Below are 17,682 nucleotides of genomic sequence, written 5' to 3'. Positions count from 1 at the left end.
AATAATGGAAGTGAAAGTAGGCCTTATGCAATTCATTTTGAACCATTTCTAATGGCCTGTTTCAACACTGAAATTATAACAGAACGCAAAGTGTAACTGTTTTGTTTTTTTGTTTTATTATTTGCAAATAATGTAAAAATGACAAAGAGAAAAGTGTTTTTTTTTGCATGACAGCAACTGTATATGTCTTATTTCATAACAGTAAATTAATATTTTAAAAAGTATGAATTTATATATTATACATGTAAAAGCCTGCTCAAAACCCTGCAGTTTCAAGTGAGGACAATTTTGCCTTACCAAGCCCTGCATGTACTTCTTCACCCTCCTACACCCACCCTACAACATCAGGGAGCATATTCATAACCATTTTACGCAATAACATTAAACTCTGCTTTCTGTGTGGTTTCTATTACCACTACTGTGAACAATTCTGACTCAGTAAGTTTCTCTACAACAGAGCATTTCATATGAAACCACTCTGAATGACTCTGTTTACATCTCCACCATTTATTTATGTAGAAATTTTAAAAACGTGGTGGCACTCCCCTTTTAATAATTATTGCAATAGTGAAACAGAGGGTAGTGATGATTATATTTATGAGATATTATGACATAGTAAGTCTTAGTCATGATATATTAAGTGTAATTTTGAGACTCTAAGACATGATGCTTAGTCATAATGAGATGCTATAACATAGCATAAGTCATAATTATGAGAAACCAGCGGCTGAACAGCGTGTGATGATCTGGTCATATTGGTAAGCGAACTCTCGCTGCTCGACCTCAGAGGCTTCAGTCCAAATGACCTCTCAGCCGAAGCACTAGGTCAAAGAGTCAAAGAGTCGTTTCTCAGAGTCACTGGCCAAGAGTCGGCCTTGACTCCCGTGCTGGAGTCAAAGAATCGACTCTTTTGGAATCGACAACGCAATCACTAAAGCATAGCTTCAGCCCGCGCGCGCAGCCACTCGTTCACATTTAAAAAATTAACCGAATCTTAACTGTCAGTTTAGTCAGTCAGAAGAGCTAACGCTAAGGCTAACCAGGCGTCCTATCGTTGCTTCATTATAGCTAAGGCGGTTTAACGTCGACGATAACGTTTACTGTTATTTTTCTTTAGGTGTTTGAGGCAGAGAGGTGTAATAGCGAGAATGAGGGGTAAGTGCAGCTCTGTAAATCATCAGGTCTGTTTTAGCAGCGGACGGGACAGATGCTAATCCCAGATCACCCAAACAGTGATTACTAATTCTAATCTTTTACAGTTGTCCTTTCTGCTGTTGTAGCCCAGATTTGTCAAGTCCCTTTTCAAACTATGTGCCAGGCTAATTCAATTCTGCACAGGAGATGAGGAAGCTGGGAAAAAATGTGGGAAAATACCTGACAGTTTGAGTATTTTGAATCATTGTTTATGAATATTATGGAGCTCCTAAGGTAACCCAGTGATTATAACCTAGCTAAGTTATATGACACAACTTGGTGATTTAATAAAGAAACAAATCAGCAGTATAACAAATGATTAAAATAAAAATATATAGTGTATAAAATATATATATATAAATATAAAATAAGGTGACACGTCAATCATTTGTTGGTCATTGGAACATTATTCAAAGGTTATACGTAATACATGTTTGCTGGTGTGCCTGCAAGAAAGAAAACACAGATTTAGGTGTCCTGGTGCTTTAATTGAGTACTGAAGTAAGGCATGTATGATTTGGAATAAGTTGTGAATTATCTTTTTTTTTGTTTTTTACTGAGGATGCTGCACTGAACCACAGAGCTGTTGCGGTGCAGGCAGCTGAAATGGTGTCTCATGTTACACAATTTCTGAAGATCACTTAAGACTTTTACGACTATGGGACAAGACAAGAGCCATCTTGGTCTCTGACAAAAGTGCAACTCAAGGTATGTGGCGTATTCAGTAGAAGCATCTAGACCTTTATTAGCTTTGTGTACAGCGGTTTTATGACTGATGCCCTAACCGTAGGGCAAAGCAGGCATTTAATGAGAACTGATGGCACTCCCCAAATCAAAGCTCTGCAAACACCATCATCAGTTGTGAGAGAATGTAGTACCAAACAAGCGACTTTCTTGACCTCTGTGTCACTGCTTTTTCAATCTTTTTTTCATCACTGATTGCGTTTGCATGCACTTAATAATCCAATAACTGCAGAAAATCAGATTTGATCAGTAATTCGTTCAAAGCATTTACATGCACTTGGGGATTGAAAAAACTCCAGGTATGCATGAGGCAGTATAATCAGATTTCTGCTTTGCAACCCTCCAGTAAGTTCATGTCACAGCTTTTCTTTTTAAAGCTTTTTTCCTTTTAAAGAGTCACTTTACTGGCCAATATGAATATATATCATTTAGAAGATGAAAAATATTCAAATTCTTCATTTTGTCAAGCATACCGTTCATTTCTACAGAGCCCCGCTGGTGACATGCTGTATAAATAAAAATAATACTTGGCCACGACTTAGTAAGGCATGGGAACGAGATCACACATTAGGATTTCATTCCCATGCCTTGCTAAGTCATAGCCATGCATTAGAATCTTGTTCTCACACGTTAATAAGGCATAGCCACGCATTATTTTCATTTATACAGGATGTCAGCAGCGGGGCTCTGTACATTTCAGCTTCTCTCCAAATTGTTTTTTTGCCATTCTGTGGGTGCTGTGTTAAACGTTGCTTGGTGTTTCCAGGTCAGCTCTCAGTTTGCACACTGTTAAGAAAGATGAAAGAAATCAGAGTGGGGGCTTACATGCACCAAAACTTCGATTAGTGAACAGGTCTTTTTATCAGATTTTTAAAAATCCACTAACGGTCTCAATCCGATTTAAGAACCTGGAGAATGCCTTTTACATGGCCATGTGAATCATCATATTAGGGTGTGTATTTAAACACACATTTCTCCTTTGTTGATGAAACCAACTTTTCCACCTCATTCAAGGTCTGCAAAAGAGGTGGAAGGAAAGCCCATAATTATGGATAGGATAGATTGAGGCCAGTGGTTTCCAATCATGGTACTGGAGACCCTTCTCTCCTGCACATTTCAGCGCTTCAGCTCAGGCAGGTCTTTTTAATGATCGATTGTGTTAGAGCAGGGAAAGCATTAAAAGATACAGGACTATTAAAAACAGGAGGAGAACCAGGACTAGGGTTGGGAATTACTGAGCATTTTTATGTATTTTATGAATTATGAATGTTATTTTGTCATACCAAACTACCATTGTAAACAACATTGTAAATAACTTTTTAATAAGAAGTGGTTCTTAATGACTTGCCTGGTTAAATAAAGGTTAAATAAAATAGAAATTAAAATTCAGTTCTTAATAACGTAACACTTTTCTGTAAATTTTTGAAAATGTGCTTCAAAAAATCTGGTGAAAGAAAGAATTTTGAAAAAAAAAAACAATAAACTATTACAAAAATATTTTTGCACTTGTATGACATAAAAAAGTTGGTTTATTAATGAAGGAGAAGTTTGAAAAATGGTGACTGGAATGCGATGACACACCAGGAGCAAAATTCATGGTTCTGCTCCTTCTGAAGCTAACAAAAGCAGTTACAGGTAAAAATTAGTGGCTGCGTCTTAAACCTCATTTACAGGACTAAATATTAGGTCAAATCAGCACATCGCCAGTGGTGCTGTTACTATTTTAAACTTCTTGTAGGATTGTTTGCAGATTGAGACCCAGCCATCAATGTTACGTCTAGACTGGTGTTCGTAGGTGTTCATTTGGTGACGGTGAAATGAAACAGCAACTTCAGCCTCATTATATGGGCCGCTGTCTGCTCCACCCAGCATCTCTGAACTGTTAGAGCTACAGCTGAAAGAGGGCTGTAAAACTGCTCTACTAAGATCTGAGAAAAGATTATATCCTACTGTGATGAACACCACGTGCATCAGCTTCAGAAATTATGCATATGCATACTGTAGTGATGGAAGCAATTACTAACTTTCCTTATTTACTAGTTTTTTTTTTGGAAATTTGCTTCAAATTTTATATAACATATTAATGGAAACCCTACTAATGCTGATAGACTTTGAAAATGTAGTTAGTTTATGCTGGAAGGTAAAAAACAGAAAAAAAATAGCAAAATTAATTTTAAGGGGATTTACAGTTGATTTTTGACATTTCCGTGTTTTTATATGGAAAATATTACCCTTTATGGCCCATTGTCATGTAAAGATGACATTTTCTTCAAGGTCAGTGGCAGGAATTGAATGTCAAGCCTCTTGAACGTGAGGTCACTGCAGGTCCTTCCTTATGGTATCTTTGTTTATTGCTTGAATAAAGAAACAAACAGACAGTATTTATATTGTGTGTGCATGTACTTTACAATAAAGCCTGTCTGTTTTTTGTTTGGGTTTTGTCCCAGGCACAGAAGAGTGTGATGTTTATTCAGCACAAAACTAAATTTGAGGCAAGAAGGAACTATTCGCTCTTTCTTCACACTATAGCTTTACTCAAAGATGACTCAGGCTGACATCCTGCCATGAGCTGTCCTTTGTTACAAGGACACCATGAACCCGGGTGTGGTCAATAGGATTGTTTCCACGGCAACCAGCCAGTGTCTGAGAGCTGTGCCCACTGACAGTTTCGCTGTTCTCAGATTAGGTACTTGTGCTTGTGGGAGGTGCAGGCTCTGTACCCCATAGAGGAATGTCTGACTTTAACTATCCAATATTTTAGTTTATAACTGTCTAGAGTCTGTTTTTTATTTGACTGTAGGGCATTTGCAAATTGGTGAGCCTTTTTTCAGAGTTTTGGTGCTGGTTTGGATTCTGCTTTTGTGGGTTGTCTTGGTTTTGGTGATTACCAAGTGAACATTGTATACATTATCACCTAGAGGTGTAATGATACACAGATGTGACAATGTGATACATATAATACATTATAATATAAGCCTAAATCTCGGACTGGCTTTTGATTGTGGCCAAATTCCGACTCCCCTGCAGAATCCAACTTCCCTTCACATGCACGCATGTCATGCAGCTGTACGGATACTATAGATTCCAGTCGTGATGTTGCTGGTTTACGCATAGAAACAACCAAAATTGCGAGTGTAACCATGTCTTTTTTATTCATTATATGAAACTAATGAACTTTGACTTGGCTTAACTGTTAAAGGACAAGCCTAAAGTGGCCAAAGTGGTTGGTTATCCATCTTGTGTCTTGGTTATGTTATGTTAACTACCACAACACAGAGAGTCAGGTTTACAGTCAAGCAATGCTACAATTTTAATTGAGTGTTAAAATATGAGCAAAAAAAAAAATACACTCATTATCTAGCATACATGTTCAAACATTAGATTTAGCTGCATAGCTAACTAATAAACAAACATTACTTGCGCTTCCTTAAAAATATGTTACGCCACAAAGTTAGAATGTAGAACGTTGCTTTCTTTCATTTTGCATTTTGCTTATTGCAGCATAATACAGTGGGGGAATCTAATGATTGTGAAAATGATTGCAGTCAATTTATATAATTGTGACCACTGAGTGAAGATTATGTAATTAGACAATTATGTCATAATTATGACAGGCCTAGCAGTTATCTTTTTGAAAAAGTACATTTTATTTAACTTTCATTTTTCACTTTTTATACAGAACTTTTTGCTTGTGGATTTCATTAATTTGGTTACTAACTTTACAAAATTAACTCCATACACAAGCGCTGTCACCTGAAAAGTAAACCTACAGCCGTACTTAAGGGTTTTTTTGTTTGTTTTATTTTTTCCTTCCCTAAATTGAATGGATTATTGATTAATTGACCCTTATGACCCATATTCAATATCAAAATTAGCTGAAATGCAAATGTCTCCAATATATCTTCATAAACAACCAAACATTTGAACAGAGTATACTTCACACTCCAATGGCCTTTTATTGTTTTAATGAGTTAAAACAGAAGACATACATGACAGATGGATCAATGGTGTGGTGTTAGGTAAAGGAGGGTCAATATGCGAGTCGTGACATCCTTTATACTAGAGATGTTGTTTACGCAAATGCAGGTGCAATAAAAGTGTTTAAAGCATCCAGCCACTCTTCTGTCGAGTGGCTAATAGAGGGTTATGACCTCTGCACTGGTCTTTCTGTTCATTTTTAATCCACCAACTGGACTAGAATAACAGAGTCAGTGGGGATCACCCCCTGAGCACAGTCCATCTGTCTGAGTTGGAAAAGAAGTACGTGAAAGAGGGAGGGGGTGGGGCGGGTGTGGTGGGGCTGACGCCTTTACTGTAGCAGTGTGTTGGTTTAGTAGTTATTTATCCTGACCTGATGTGACTGTAGTAATGAACAGTAACCGATCCAGTTATAATGGTCGTCACTGATTGCAGTATGTTACATAGGCTCCATTATAAAGAAGTGAGCCCACATTGTTTTTGGTCCAGCTGTGGATTGTGTTGATTTGGAGATTTATACTGACCTGATGTGGCAGTAATAATGAAAAGTAATCCATTCAGTTTTATCTGTAGTCTGTGCTTTCAGAGTGGTACTTAAAATATTCCACCCAATTTGTTTTTGTCTCGGTCAAAGTGTGGGTTCTGTTGGAGATGATTTATGATATAATAATGAAAAGTAACAGAATGTTTCTGGCTTCATGATGTATTTGCCATATATTATAAAATGTATTATTGTGTATTCGATTTCAGGTTGGACACAATAGCAAAAGCATTTCACTGTACTTTAACATATTTTATGATATGCGCTGTATATTAAATGATTCACGTCAAAACTCGTCATGCATTGTAATAAGCTGGAACTGATGAAAAAAATAGTAGTGCCCCATTTAAAATTGTTATCCAAACTTTATTACAATGATTTTTATTCAAAGTTGCACATATTGCACTGCTCCAAATTCAGGTAGACATGATTAATGTACCTTAAAGTACCTTTTGATATCCATGATATGCTGTAAAACACATTGTGACACAATTTATCATGATAAAGAATAAGTATCTTTTTAAAATATTTAAAAAATACAATTTGCCTGGCCCTAATTCATCATATATGTTGAAATATATACATATAACAATACATTTAATCTTCATGTGGGTTAATGGACAGATGCAGGAAGTTGCTGTAGTTTTTGGTTGAAATGAACATTGTGTTGATTTGGAGGTGATTATTCTGATCTGGTTTGACAGCAATAATGACAAATAATTGATGCACCAATTCTATTTTACTCTAGTGAATGCTAGAATGATATAGAAGCTCCTTAATGGATGAAGAGAATGCACATTGGTTTTGGTCCCAGTGTGCATTGTGCTGATTCCAAGCTGGTATGGCAGTAATCATAGCATAGAAAATGAATAGGTTTAAAATGCTATTTAGTTCTGTTTTAGTAAGTGATATAAAAGGTATATACTATATGTGTTCAAAATTTATTAAAATGCATGATATTTATACGTTCTGTTTTGCTTTACATACTGAAAGCATATATGATTTTATATTTCCATGGAAAATATTGGATGGATGTTATGTTGTTGTTGGTACAGATGCAGTAGCTTAGGAATGGATTGTAATGTTAACAGTATAAAATAGATTCTATAGTATGTATTTATTCTTCATTGAAAAAAAAAACATCTCCATGAGAGGGAAAAAAATCATCAAAGAGAACGGCTGGAGCTCGCCAGCAGACAGAGAAGGGAGGGGCAGGCTGCTACAAAAGAGAGAGAGAGAGAGAGAGAGAGAGAGAGAGAGAGTGGGAGGTGATGTCATTTCTAGTCAGAAGCGAATCAGAAAATGGAAAGGAGGGAAGGGAGGAGAGAGAGGGGGATGCTGAAGAGAGAGAGAGAAATAGAGAGAGAGGGTGTGTTTTTTCCATCACTGCAGCATCATAGCAGAAGGTGCAGTCTACCCATTGGATGGTGGGAGCAGTAGAGAGAGAGAGAGAGAGAAAGGTGTGTCTCACTAGAAGAAAGGACAATACACCTATAAAGGTAAGGCCTGTTCTGATTAAAACATTAGAGACTGTTAAACCACATCTGTTAACGTGTTTATGAGTGAAGCTAGTGCTAAGTATCCAAGAAAACACACCTTCGGTGTGTGTGTGTGTGTGTGTGTGCGCGTGTGCGTGTGCGTGCATGTGTGTGTGTGTGTGTGAGGCGTAGGCTTGGCGCACCGAAAAAGAATATTGTGTATGTGGAAGTGTATACAGGGGTGGACTGAATTTCATCTGCATTTATGTTCAATAATGTGGATTGTATGGCTGTTAATATTTAATAATACAGATTATTGTATGGCTATTAATAGTTAATAATGTGATACACAGGCAGGAAGAGCTTTTTTGCTATAAATAAAATATGATCAGGAGGGAGATGGCAAAAATGATCACTAAAGACAGACATATTGAGAAATTCAGCATTTATTTTTTTGATTAGCTCTTGTATGTTAGAACAGCAGGGTGATACACACTCCATCTAACTTGTTCTTGGGCGAGAGAGCATGTGTACATGTTTGAGAGGGAGGGAGAGAGAGAGAGAAAGAGAGAGAGAGAGAGAGGCGTAGGCTTGGCCCTCCATAAAGGTGAATTATACATAAATCACATATTTATATAGCGTGATGTCCTGCAGTGTAAGTATATGTAGAAGGAAAATAGTGATTGTGTGTAAACTGTATAGATTAAAAAGTAGAAAGTTGTTGGGGGAGGGGGACACATGGTAGGCTTTTTCATATGGACGAAGGCTCTTCTTTTCGCTGGGAAATACATGTTCAGCAGAATGGGCGATAACCCTTGATAAAGGTTGGATCACACTACATCAGTCTAAGGCAACACAATACACACTAAATCTTTTATTTTTATCCTTTCGTACATGCTGATATTCTCTAACATCATGCTGTAAACAGTGTCGTATTCCTGCAGGATGAGGTATATGTAGTTAATTATCCTGAATTATTCTGGACTTTCTTTTTGGGTTGAGGGGTAAATGATACAGAGCAAAATACCCTGGAAAACCTGGAAGTTTAATAGAGTAATTTTCCAGTTGTAGAAAGCGCCTGGAATATTAAAAAATTGGTCAAATGTCCTGGAAATGTTGGTAAATTTCTGGGAAAGTGTACACTTAGGTCATTAAACGTCTGTGTTTGCATACTTTAGCATATGTTTCCAATTGCAGGAATGCTCTATGCTAGTGTTGCATATTGAAAGATACATGAGCCCTGCATTGCAATGCCTATTAAGTGAGGCTACTTGCAGCGATTACTTAGCATGACTTGTTATTCATTAATATTTGGTCAATCGTTGGTTTGTATGAGTGTGTGTGTCAGTATGTCAGTTAGCAGGTGATTGCTAGGGATTTATATTGTTTTATTACAGGTGTATACTTTGATCAGGGTGTCAGCAGTTGTGCTTCATTTTATCACCTTTCATGAGCAACAATGGCATTTTGTATAAATTATGTAGATTGTCCAGGGAAAATGATTTCCTAAAAAGAGTAGGAACCCTGTATTGTGACCTAAATTAGTCTTGATAACAATAAATGTCGTCATATTGCTCAGCCCTACTTGGTGAATGCATTTCATTGTTCTTGACAAAAAGAAATGCATTGAATTTACTTGGTTTAAGAACAATAACTTGGTTGATGTGATATATTGGCATGGAAATTATGTACACATTCGAGCAGTATATTGACGTTATATTACAAAAACTAAAATGGAAAACATGCCATAACTGTGTACTATATGTGCCAAAGTTGTGTTCCATTATTGGCACCATTTGATAGGCATATTGTATTTGTGCATTAAAATATGCAGAAGCGTGTTCTCTGTGCAGGGCGTGTTAACTTATTTTCACTCAGAGGAGCAAACTTTAGCAGGAGATAAGATCTATTCTCAAAAATAAAGATGTGCAAAAGCTATCTCAGACTTATTTATGATAACATAGGTGGCCTTTAATGTCTGCAGTATCAGCTGTTATGTGTTAATATAGTCAGGAAACACACTTGATTGTTTCCTTGAGGTTATTTTAGGTTAGATTGAGGTTAAAGTTCATTTTAGGCACTTTCTCTACCACTCACATACAAATCTATATTGTTCTCATCTTTTATACATCAGGTGGTTATATAATCCATACAGGATATAATATTAACACAGAAAAATCGATACTACGCAAAACTGTATTAAAGTTTTCTGCATTACTTATTAATGATAATGTCTAATGTCTTTTGTTACTCAGTATCAGAAAGAGATGCAGTGTCTGAATTACAAAAGCAATTTTAATGCATGAATTTAAAATACCAAATCTGTTCTGTTCAAAGGAGCAGTTAACAGAACTTAAGGAGTGAATGGACTGAAAAACAGAATAAAAGTGGCTCATGTAGGTGCACAGATTCTATATACCTGCTGTACACATGAATAAAAATGCCGAACAACACCAACAAGTTTGTAAAGGAGCGTAGAATCCCATCAGTCATCTGTAAAGGTCCGCAGGTTCTTTAGTAGTTTTGACAGCATTTCCACTTACATTAAGCCATAACCCATGAAGAGATGCTGCAGGAAGATTCAGGAGACAGAGTATTAAAAGGTATAGTTCAGTCAAAATAGATTATGCTGAATGAAAACAAATGGACAGCAGTTAGCATGGTGCAAATGATGCATTGCCCTCCATTCATTCTTAGCCATGTTGGCTTATTTAGTCAGTACATTCCATTAACATTTAAAAGCGTAGTACTTTTTTTCTTCTTTTCTTCTCTGACGTCGGTTTGTGCTTTCTGTTTTGCTTCCACTCTCAGTATCTCATCTTCACTGTTTTATCACATCATCAGATCAGTTTTGGGTAAAATATTTTTATGACATTTTTTCCTTTCCTCCCTTTCTGCTTCTTTCTCATACTTCTTCTCAACCTTTGTCCATGTCCTTACAATCGTCTAATTCTGAATTGCTCTCTTTTTTTTCCTGCTGACAGAATGAGGCCTTTATACTGAAGTATGAGGGGAATTCTTATTTTCTCTCTTTCATAATATTTCTGAAATGAATGGAAATCGCACATAGTGTCCTATTCAGTATTTGAGAATGTTTTTGCATCAAACAACTCAAAAGTGTATATATATATGTATGTACGTATGTATGTATTTTTCTTTAGCCCTTAAAGTTTAAAGGACTATGTTGTTACTGTGCCTTTTAGAGGGATATGTGTAAATGAGCACTGTTCTGATTTGCTGTACTGTATTGTGTGTGCAGCCCAGCTTAAGAGACACTTTATAACTTCTCTATCAAAGCACAGAACTAAACGTCTGTAGGTTAAATAGTCAGATATATTTAAATGGCTTTGTTTATGTGACATCACAAATACTAGATGGTTTTCCAGCTTAGTCTTTATTTCTGAACTGTATGAACTGGTGAGGAAGTGTTATATTTAGAAACTTTAACACAGTTGACATACTACATGAAATTATTTTCTTAAAAAAAAAGTTATGCAAATTTAGATCTTAGAATCATCTACAGCTCTATTCATCATTCATAATGTTCACAGCATCATATCAGAATCACTTAATGCATTTATCCGCAATGTAGTTTATTTTATATTATTGAAAACAGTGATTACAAACTTTTTACTGCTAATGTATGTGCAGTTTCACAAAAGTTACAGTAATCATCAACATCCACTTTTATTTCAATAGTTATAAAGCAGAGTCTCGTTCTTCTTGACTTTGGAAATGTATGAGGCTCAGCAGGAGTGGTCATGTATTGGGTGAATTTTGTAATACTTGCTTTCAGGTACAGGCTTTTTATTAGTAGTAGCTGTACTGCTAGTATATTAACCTTGCTTTGTACCATTTCCTGAGTGTTTTTAACCCTTTAGCTGTTGGCTTTTATGTTGTTGTTTATAAGCAAAGACAAAAGCGTTGTTCTTCAGTATCTAGTAGGTTTCAACTAATATTTTGAAGCTGATGGTGATCCAGCCAGACTTTATTATTGGTCTTTTCTCTCTTATCTCTTGTCTTATCTCTGAACTGAACTGCATTTGAGCAGGAAGCTGGTGTAAAATCAGCCCCTCAGGGGGAAGGGAATTGAGGTTATTGGGGTCACACCCTTATAGCAACTCTGAATTAATTGCCGTGCTCCAGTGGTAAATCATCACAAACTCTGCCTCCTTAGAACAGCATTGATGTGAGTATGTGTTTTGTTTGCTGTGTTGTTCTCTTTTTTTGGAAAGACATGTGATGAGTTCTTGGACTTGTGAGTTATAGAAAGGAAGGCATCGGTATGAGAATTGTGGGCTGACATTTTTCACGTCTGTTGTACATATCTGCCGAAGTGGATACACAAATATTTATAAAACATTGTTTATTTATTGGTTATTTATTTATTTCTGTAGGGTTGTAACATTATTAAAATGCAGACATTTCAGTACCTAAAACATTTTAACTTTTAAACTCTAAAAACTTTTAGAGTTCAGTAAATATGTCATCAGGATTGATATGTAATAGCCAAATCTAAACAGATTTAAACGGTCAGATATTTGTCTTTTTAAGCAAATGTTTGCTGATACCGATATCATCCCGATATCATCAAAAATATATTATTATTATTATTATTATTAGTCCACGAAGGAAAAGTAAGAAGAAAATACATTCGCATTGATGTGCTGAGTGTGTGTGGAATGTGAATACACATACTGAGTGGAAATATGCAGGAAAGATTTGTTTGCATTTACCTAATTTGTGCTTCCTGAAAGAAGGACATGTATGATTGAAAGCTATGGCGTGTCAATTAGTTGCTTAATAAGAGGGAATTAGCAGTGTTGCTAGTGAACACACTGACAGAAGTAATCTCATTACGCACACTGGATGATGCTGTTGTGCACTAAATTAAGAAACTGAATGTGAAGCCACGGTTTTATAGATTTAAACCTTCAGCATTGCTGAAAGCGTGACACTGTAACTGATTAGAAAACAAAATTCAATGGCATCTGGTGTGTTTATGGATTTTAACTGGCTGACGCACAGACATTTATTTACATTTAAGTGATGTGTTTACAAGCCTGTAGGACTTAAAAGTTTCATAACGTTCACTTCAAATTCACTTCAAATTTAGACAATATCTTCCTTAGAACAACTCTAGGCAATCACTGAAGACGTTTGATGTGTGATGTGTGCTTCCTCACTGTAGAAAAAGAGATGTTTTCCCAACATAAAATGATGCTACAATAACGGATTACATGGCTTTTCTTGAGTTGACTCAACTTGAGGACACCAGAGTTCACCCAACTCAAACTTCTTAGTTGAGTCAAAAATTCTTCCAGCTACTGGTTTCCAGGTCTGCATTTCAGTTAGAAAAACAAAACTGCATTATTTTTAACTCAGTTCCCCACTAGCTGGCTTTCCTTCTATCACGCAGTAAAATCTGGCATGTTTTCATCTTGGGCTTCTGGATATGGACAGCTGTGGAATTCCTAGGATTCAAACTCACAATCTCCTGATGTTGCAATGGGACATGGTAGCTGCAAAGCTAATATAGTGAACAAGTAATATCATTTTATTCTCCACCAGTTTGCACATTGCTAACACTGCATGGTAAACCATGTGGATCTATTCCATGATCTCTAGTAGACTTGATTATGCTGTTTATGCTGCTGTACGACACACTGTTATCTATAAACATGGACTTAAGTCCTCACATACCTCTGGTTTCAAGAAGGCTACTAATGTTTTTAGCTATGAAGCTTGTAGCTCGTAACCTCTTAGCTTCATTGTAAAACTAAATAGCTAACTTCAAACATCAAACATGTCTTGGCTGAGTGTGTAAATTAGATTTTTGCCAGAATTTTCTCAGGTTGTCTTAGGTCAATTTTATAAAATGCTAAGGTTGAAAAAAATGTGATTTAGATTTTTTTGCCAAATTATTGCATATACCTCAGCTTGTAGTGGAAGTAATATAGGATTGTTTTGTTTAGTGTTGGGAAATATGTTCTGGCAAGCTTGTGTTTAAGACTAACATGAAAACATGTTCTGTGATAAATTATGCTAACCTGTGTTAAAGGCCGATACATTTATGTAGTTGTCAAAACCATAGTTAATGGTACATTTTTAATAGAGAAACATTTCATTTGGATAGTAGGCCTACAGTTTACATGCTGTGCATGTCCTTAGCTTTAATTTACATTCAACTGCTATCTCCTTAAAGGGCCAGGGCAGACCCAAAGTTTTTTGACCTAAGAATAGCTCAACCAGTTTGCATTGAAGTCCCCTGAAGCTTTAGTGTATGTAATAAGCCTGAGATTAAGGGGTTAATCTATTAAATTGACCTTAATTTTGTCCTAACCCTAAACCTGGCCTACCCCTTACTTTAACCACAAACCCAAACCTAACCCTTACCATGGTCCAAATCCTAATCCTAACTAATGCTGTTGAGAATCAGCTGAGTTTCACCAGTTTAAACAATTGTAGATAATTAATAGGTGCTATAGTGTACTTTCCAAATAAACTGAGTCTGTATCTCTAGAAAGGAAACTCATTATATATATATATATATATATATATATATATATTATAAACTCATATATATATATATATATATATATTATAAGAAACCCATATATATATATATATATATATATATATATATATTATAAGAAACTCATAATATATATATATATATATATATATATATATATATATATATATATATTATGAGTTTCTTATGACCGCTGGGATAGGTTCCAGCTCACCCTGTGAGACCCAGAAGGATAAGTGGCTTAGAAAATTTATCTGTTTGTTTGTGTGTGTGTGTGTGTGTGTGTGTGTGTGTGTGTGTTTGAGATTAATTTTATTTAAACAAAAACCAAAAACTCTCTGTAGGTAAAATGCAAAATTAGCAGAATAAATGTAAATTAACTATAAAACAGACCACAATCCATAATAAACTTGAAACTGGCTACCACGTCCATCTGTTTCTAAGCTACAAATATTAAGTCTGATAAAGGACATTAGAAGTGTGGCTGACTATGTGTCAGATTGTTTGTTTTTGTTTCTGTTTAGTTTTTCCTTCCAAGATCCCAGAGCAGTTTATATCTTAACTGACTGACGCACACGCCCCATCAAGTAAAGAATCTTTAAAGATAGAAAACAAACCTTGGAGACACAATAATCCCCTCCCGGTTTAGAAATGACGAGTATAAGCTGTGGCGACTGTGGTGCTTCATCACTGAAACCTTGGTATTTCAGAACAGCAGAAGTCAGTAGATTAGATTTAGTTGCGTAAACCTGGCGTCTCTCACAGGCCAGTCGATGGAGGCTGACATTTAAGCAGCAGCTCTGAGCGACAGCAACAACGCGATCAGGTGAGCGTAAGGGTCAACTGTCAGGGTCCTCACTGGCTACTAGACATTTAGTCAAGTCACATCAAGAGGCTTCTGTTGTCATTCCATCTATGTACAAGTACACACTGGAGTGAAATTACGTGTGAACACAGTTAAGGAATGTTCAAAGATATTGCCTCTCAATACTAAAATATATTTTATTCCACCTTTATCTGTTAAACTTGCAGGTTTTAATTTTACAGCTATATTTTCATTTACAATTTCATTAAACATCCCATTCTTACTATACTGTAGATTGTTCAGGCGTAATTAGGGCATTCAGTGTGTTTTGTTGTTCCCTTGTTATAGGAAGTTGTGCAAGAGGCAAATCTGATCACAGTACAAACACAAACAAGCTTTTGATGTATTATGCAATTCCAAGTGAACTGGAGACTGCAGGCTGTAAGGCGTTACTAATTAGAGAAGATTAGGGAGAAAACCAGACTTTGTTGACTTGCATTGGTCAAAAACACTGTGATTGGTTAGAGGACTTATTTGCATTCTTTAATATCGATTTTGCAAAAGGGTAGTATTGCAGTAATGATTTACAAATGCTATGCCTCGCAGCTAACATGTAAATAGGATGGATTAAATTATTGACTTTGATTAGTGCCTCACTGCAATATGGCTTTATTAGAGTTGAGCTAAGCTGTGTTTTTCCTGATGAAAGATGTGTTTATTAATGTGTGAGATTATTGATGGGCTGCTACTGTTTTTGGCTCATATATTGGTTTATAAATCCAAAAAAGCTTGCTGAGTCTTTTCTGCCTCCTCAGCCATCGTTGTCTTTTTCTCCTTCTCTTTCTCTGAATGTCGTCATATTTCCCAAAGCTCTCCAGCTGCCTCCATTTATTTATAGAACTATGGATTTGGTTTCATTTGCTCTGAATGTGTAGATGCACTAATGCTGGCTTGCTTTCTGTAGGAGATGTGTGCCAATTATTAGCAGAGGAAATGGCAAAAATGCATTGTGAATGTTTTTTCTAAATGTACAATATTTATCACAATGTTTAGTTTGTAAGGTTTACACCAGCGAAACAACCGCGCCGCGTTGAGTGTGAGTACAGTGATGTTTTAATCACAACTGAGAATTGTTAAAGTTGGAGTTTACTATGCAGTCGCTTGTTGTTGTTTGCAAATTCTCTATTATTGGTCTAAGTCTCCTTTTTATGATCTATGCAGTTGTTTAGTGCTTTAGAAAAACTGACCATAAACAATATATATTCAGAAAGGCCAATTGTGATGTTATCATGATAACCATAACGTATTTTCTTATTGCTGACCTTTACTGCCTGTCATGTCCTGGTCACCTTGTTGAGTGTCAAGTTTTTATTCTACAACTTGTCAGTGTTGCTAAGGAAAGTCACTGTGAAGTGTTTGAAATGTGCCTTGAGGTCCCTGATAAATATTACCTCCCTGTAACATGTCACTTATAATCTGTCATCGAGCCATTTACTCTCTCTTCAGTCAACATAATTACATCAGACCATGAACAAGCCAAAAGTACACATCAGCAAGTGTCACTACATGGCCTGCTCTTGACCACTTGAACTGTAAGGGTCAGTATGTGCGCCCACACCTCAATTTTTCATTCCAATGAACAATTAATACTAGTAAAATAATAAGTCTTAAGATGAATAATGGAGTAATATCGCTATGACTGTAATTAACACTGATACACACAAACAAACCAAGATCACAAAAAAATGTCAACTGCACTGAAATTTTTATTTTAACTTAAGTAACGTGGCTTACGTAAAAAAAAAACTGAGGTCAGTGAACCTCTAACAGTGAGATCATAGAACAATAACGGGTGCCAAACATTTTGTCAGTTAATTATTTAAAGTTCAGTAAGCTCAGTAATATGTTAAGGCAGACAGATTAGTATCTTTTTAAGTGTGGGTCATGTTACATCTTGATAAATCCTTGGCACACAGCACCCCTTCATAAAGCAGCACTCTAAATGCACTCTACAGATTTCTGCTGTTGTCTTTAAGTTAGATTTTAGCATATCTTTTGAGTCTTTTCTCCTTTCGAGGTTCATGTTTCAGGCTCCAGTCCTCACAGGCCAAAACACACTGCCTCATGAAACACCCGATTCAGCTCATCAGCTGATTAGCAAGACTTTCATGAACTGAGTTTAGAGTGTTGGATGCTGATCTCCGCAGCACTTTGGCCCAGCAGGCTCCCGGTTTCACATGCCTGCTCTAGGGTGCACGCGTGGTGATTTTCTATTCATTTAATATTCATATTCTCTTCTAGAGATGCACAATTATGTGGAAAACATACCGGCATCAGCAAATAACAGCTTATAAAAAAGACCATAGCTTACAAAAAACATACGTAACATCGGACAGATATTCAGATT

General features: G+C 36.2%; 1 protein-coding gene across 9 annotated transcripts in view; it reads left to right on the top strand.

Annotated features, from left to right (window-relative positions):
- Nucleotides 1–17,682, top strand: part of l1camb (L1 cell adhesion molecule, paralog b) — an 86,861-nt gene that overhangs the window by 4,955 nt on the left and 64,224 nt on the right. For 5 of the 9 annotated variants that reach the window (XM_017715593.2, XM_017715594.2, XM_017715592.2 and 2 more), the window contains exon 1: nt 7,809–7,956. The gene's annotated coding sequence lies outside the window, so the exon portion shown is untranslated. Of the gene's footprint in view, nt 1–1,117; nt 1,156–1,755; nt 1,903–7,808; nt 7,957–17,682 lie in introns of those variants that run through there. The other 4 variants (XM_017715587.2, XM_017715588.2, XM_037541548.1 and 1 more) reach the window with 3 other exon arrangements.

This window comes from Pygocentrus nattereri, chromosome 9, assembly GCF_015220715.1.
Source record: "Pygocentrus nattereri isolate fPygNat1 chromosome 9, fPygNat1.pri, whole genome shotgun sequence".
In the NCBI taxonomy this organism is placed as follows: Eukaryota; Metazoa; Chordata; class Actinopteri; order Characiformes; family Serrasalmidae; genus Pygocentrus; species Pygocentrus nattereri.
The sequence above is the reverse complement of the archived record's forward strand: the minus strand, read 5'-3'. Positions and strand labels throughout refer to the sequence as shown.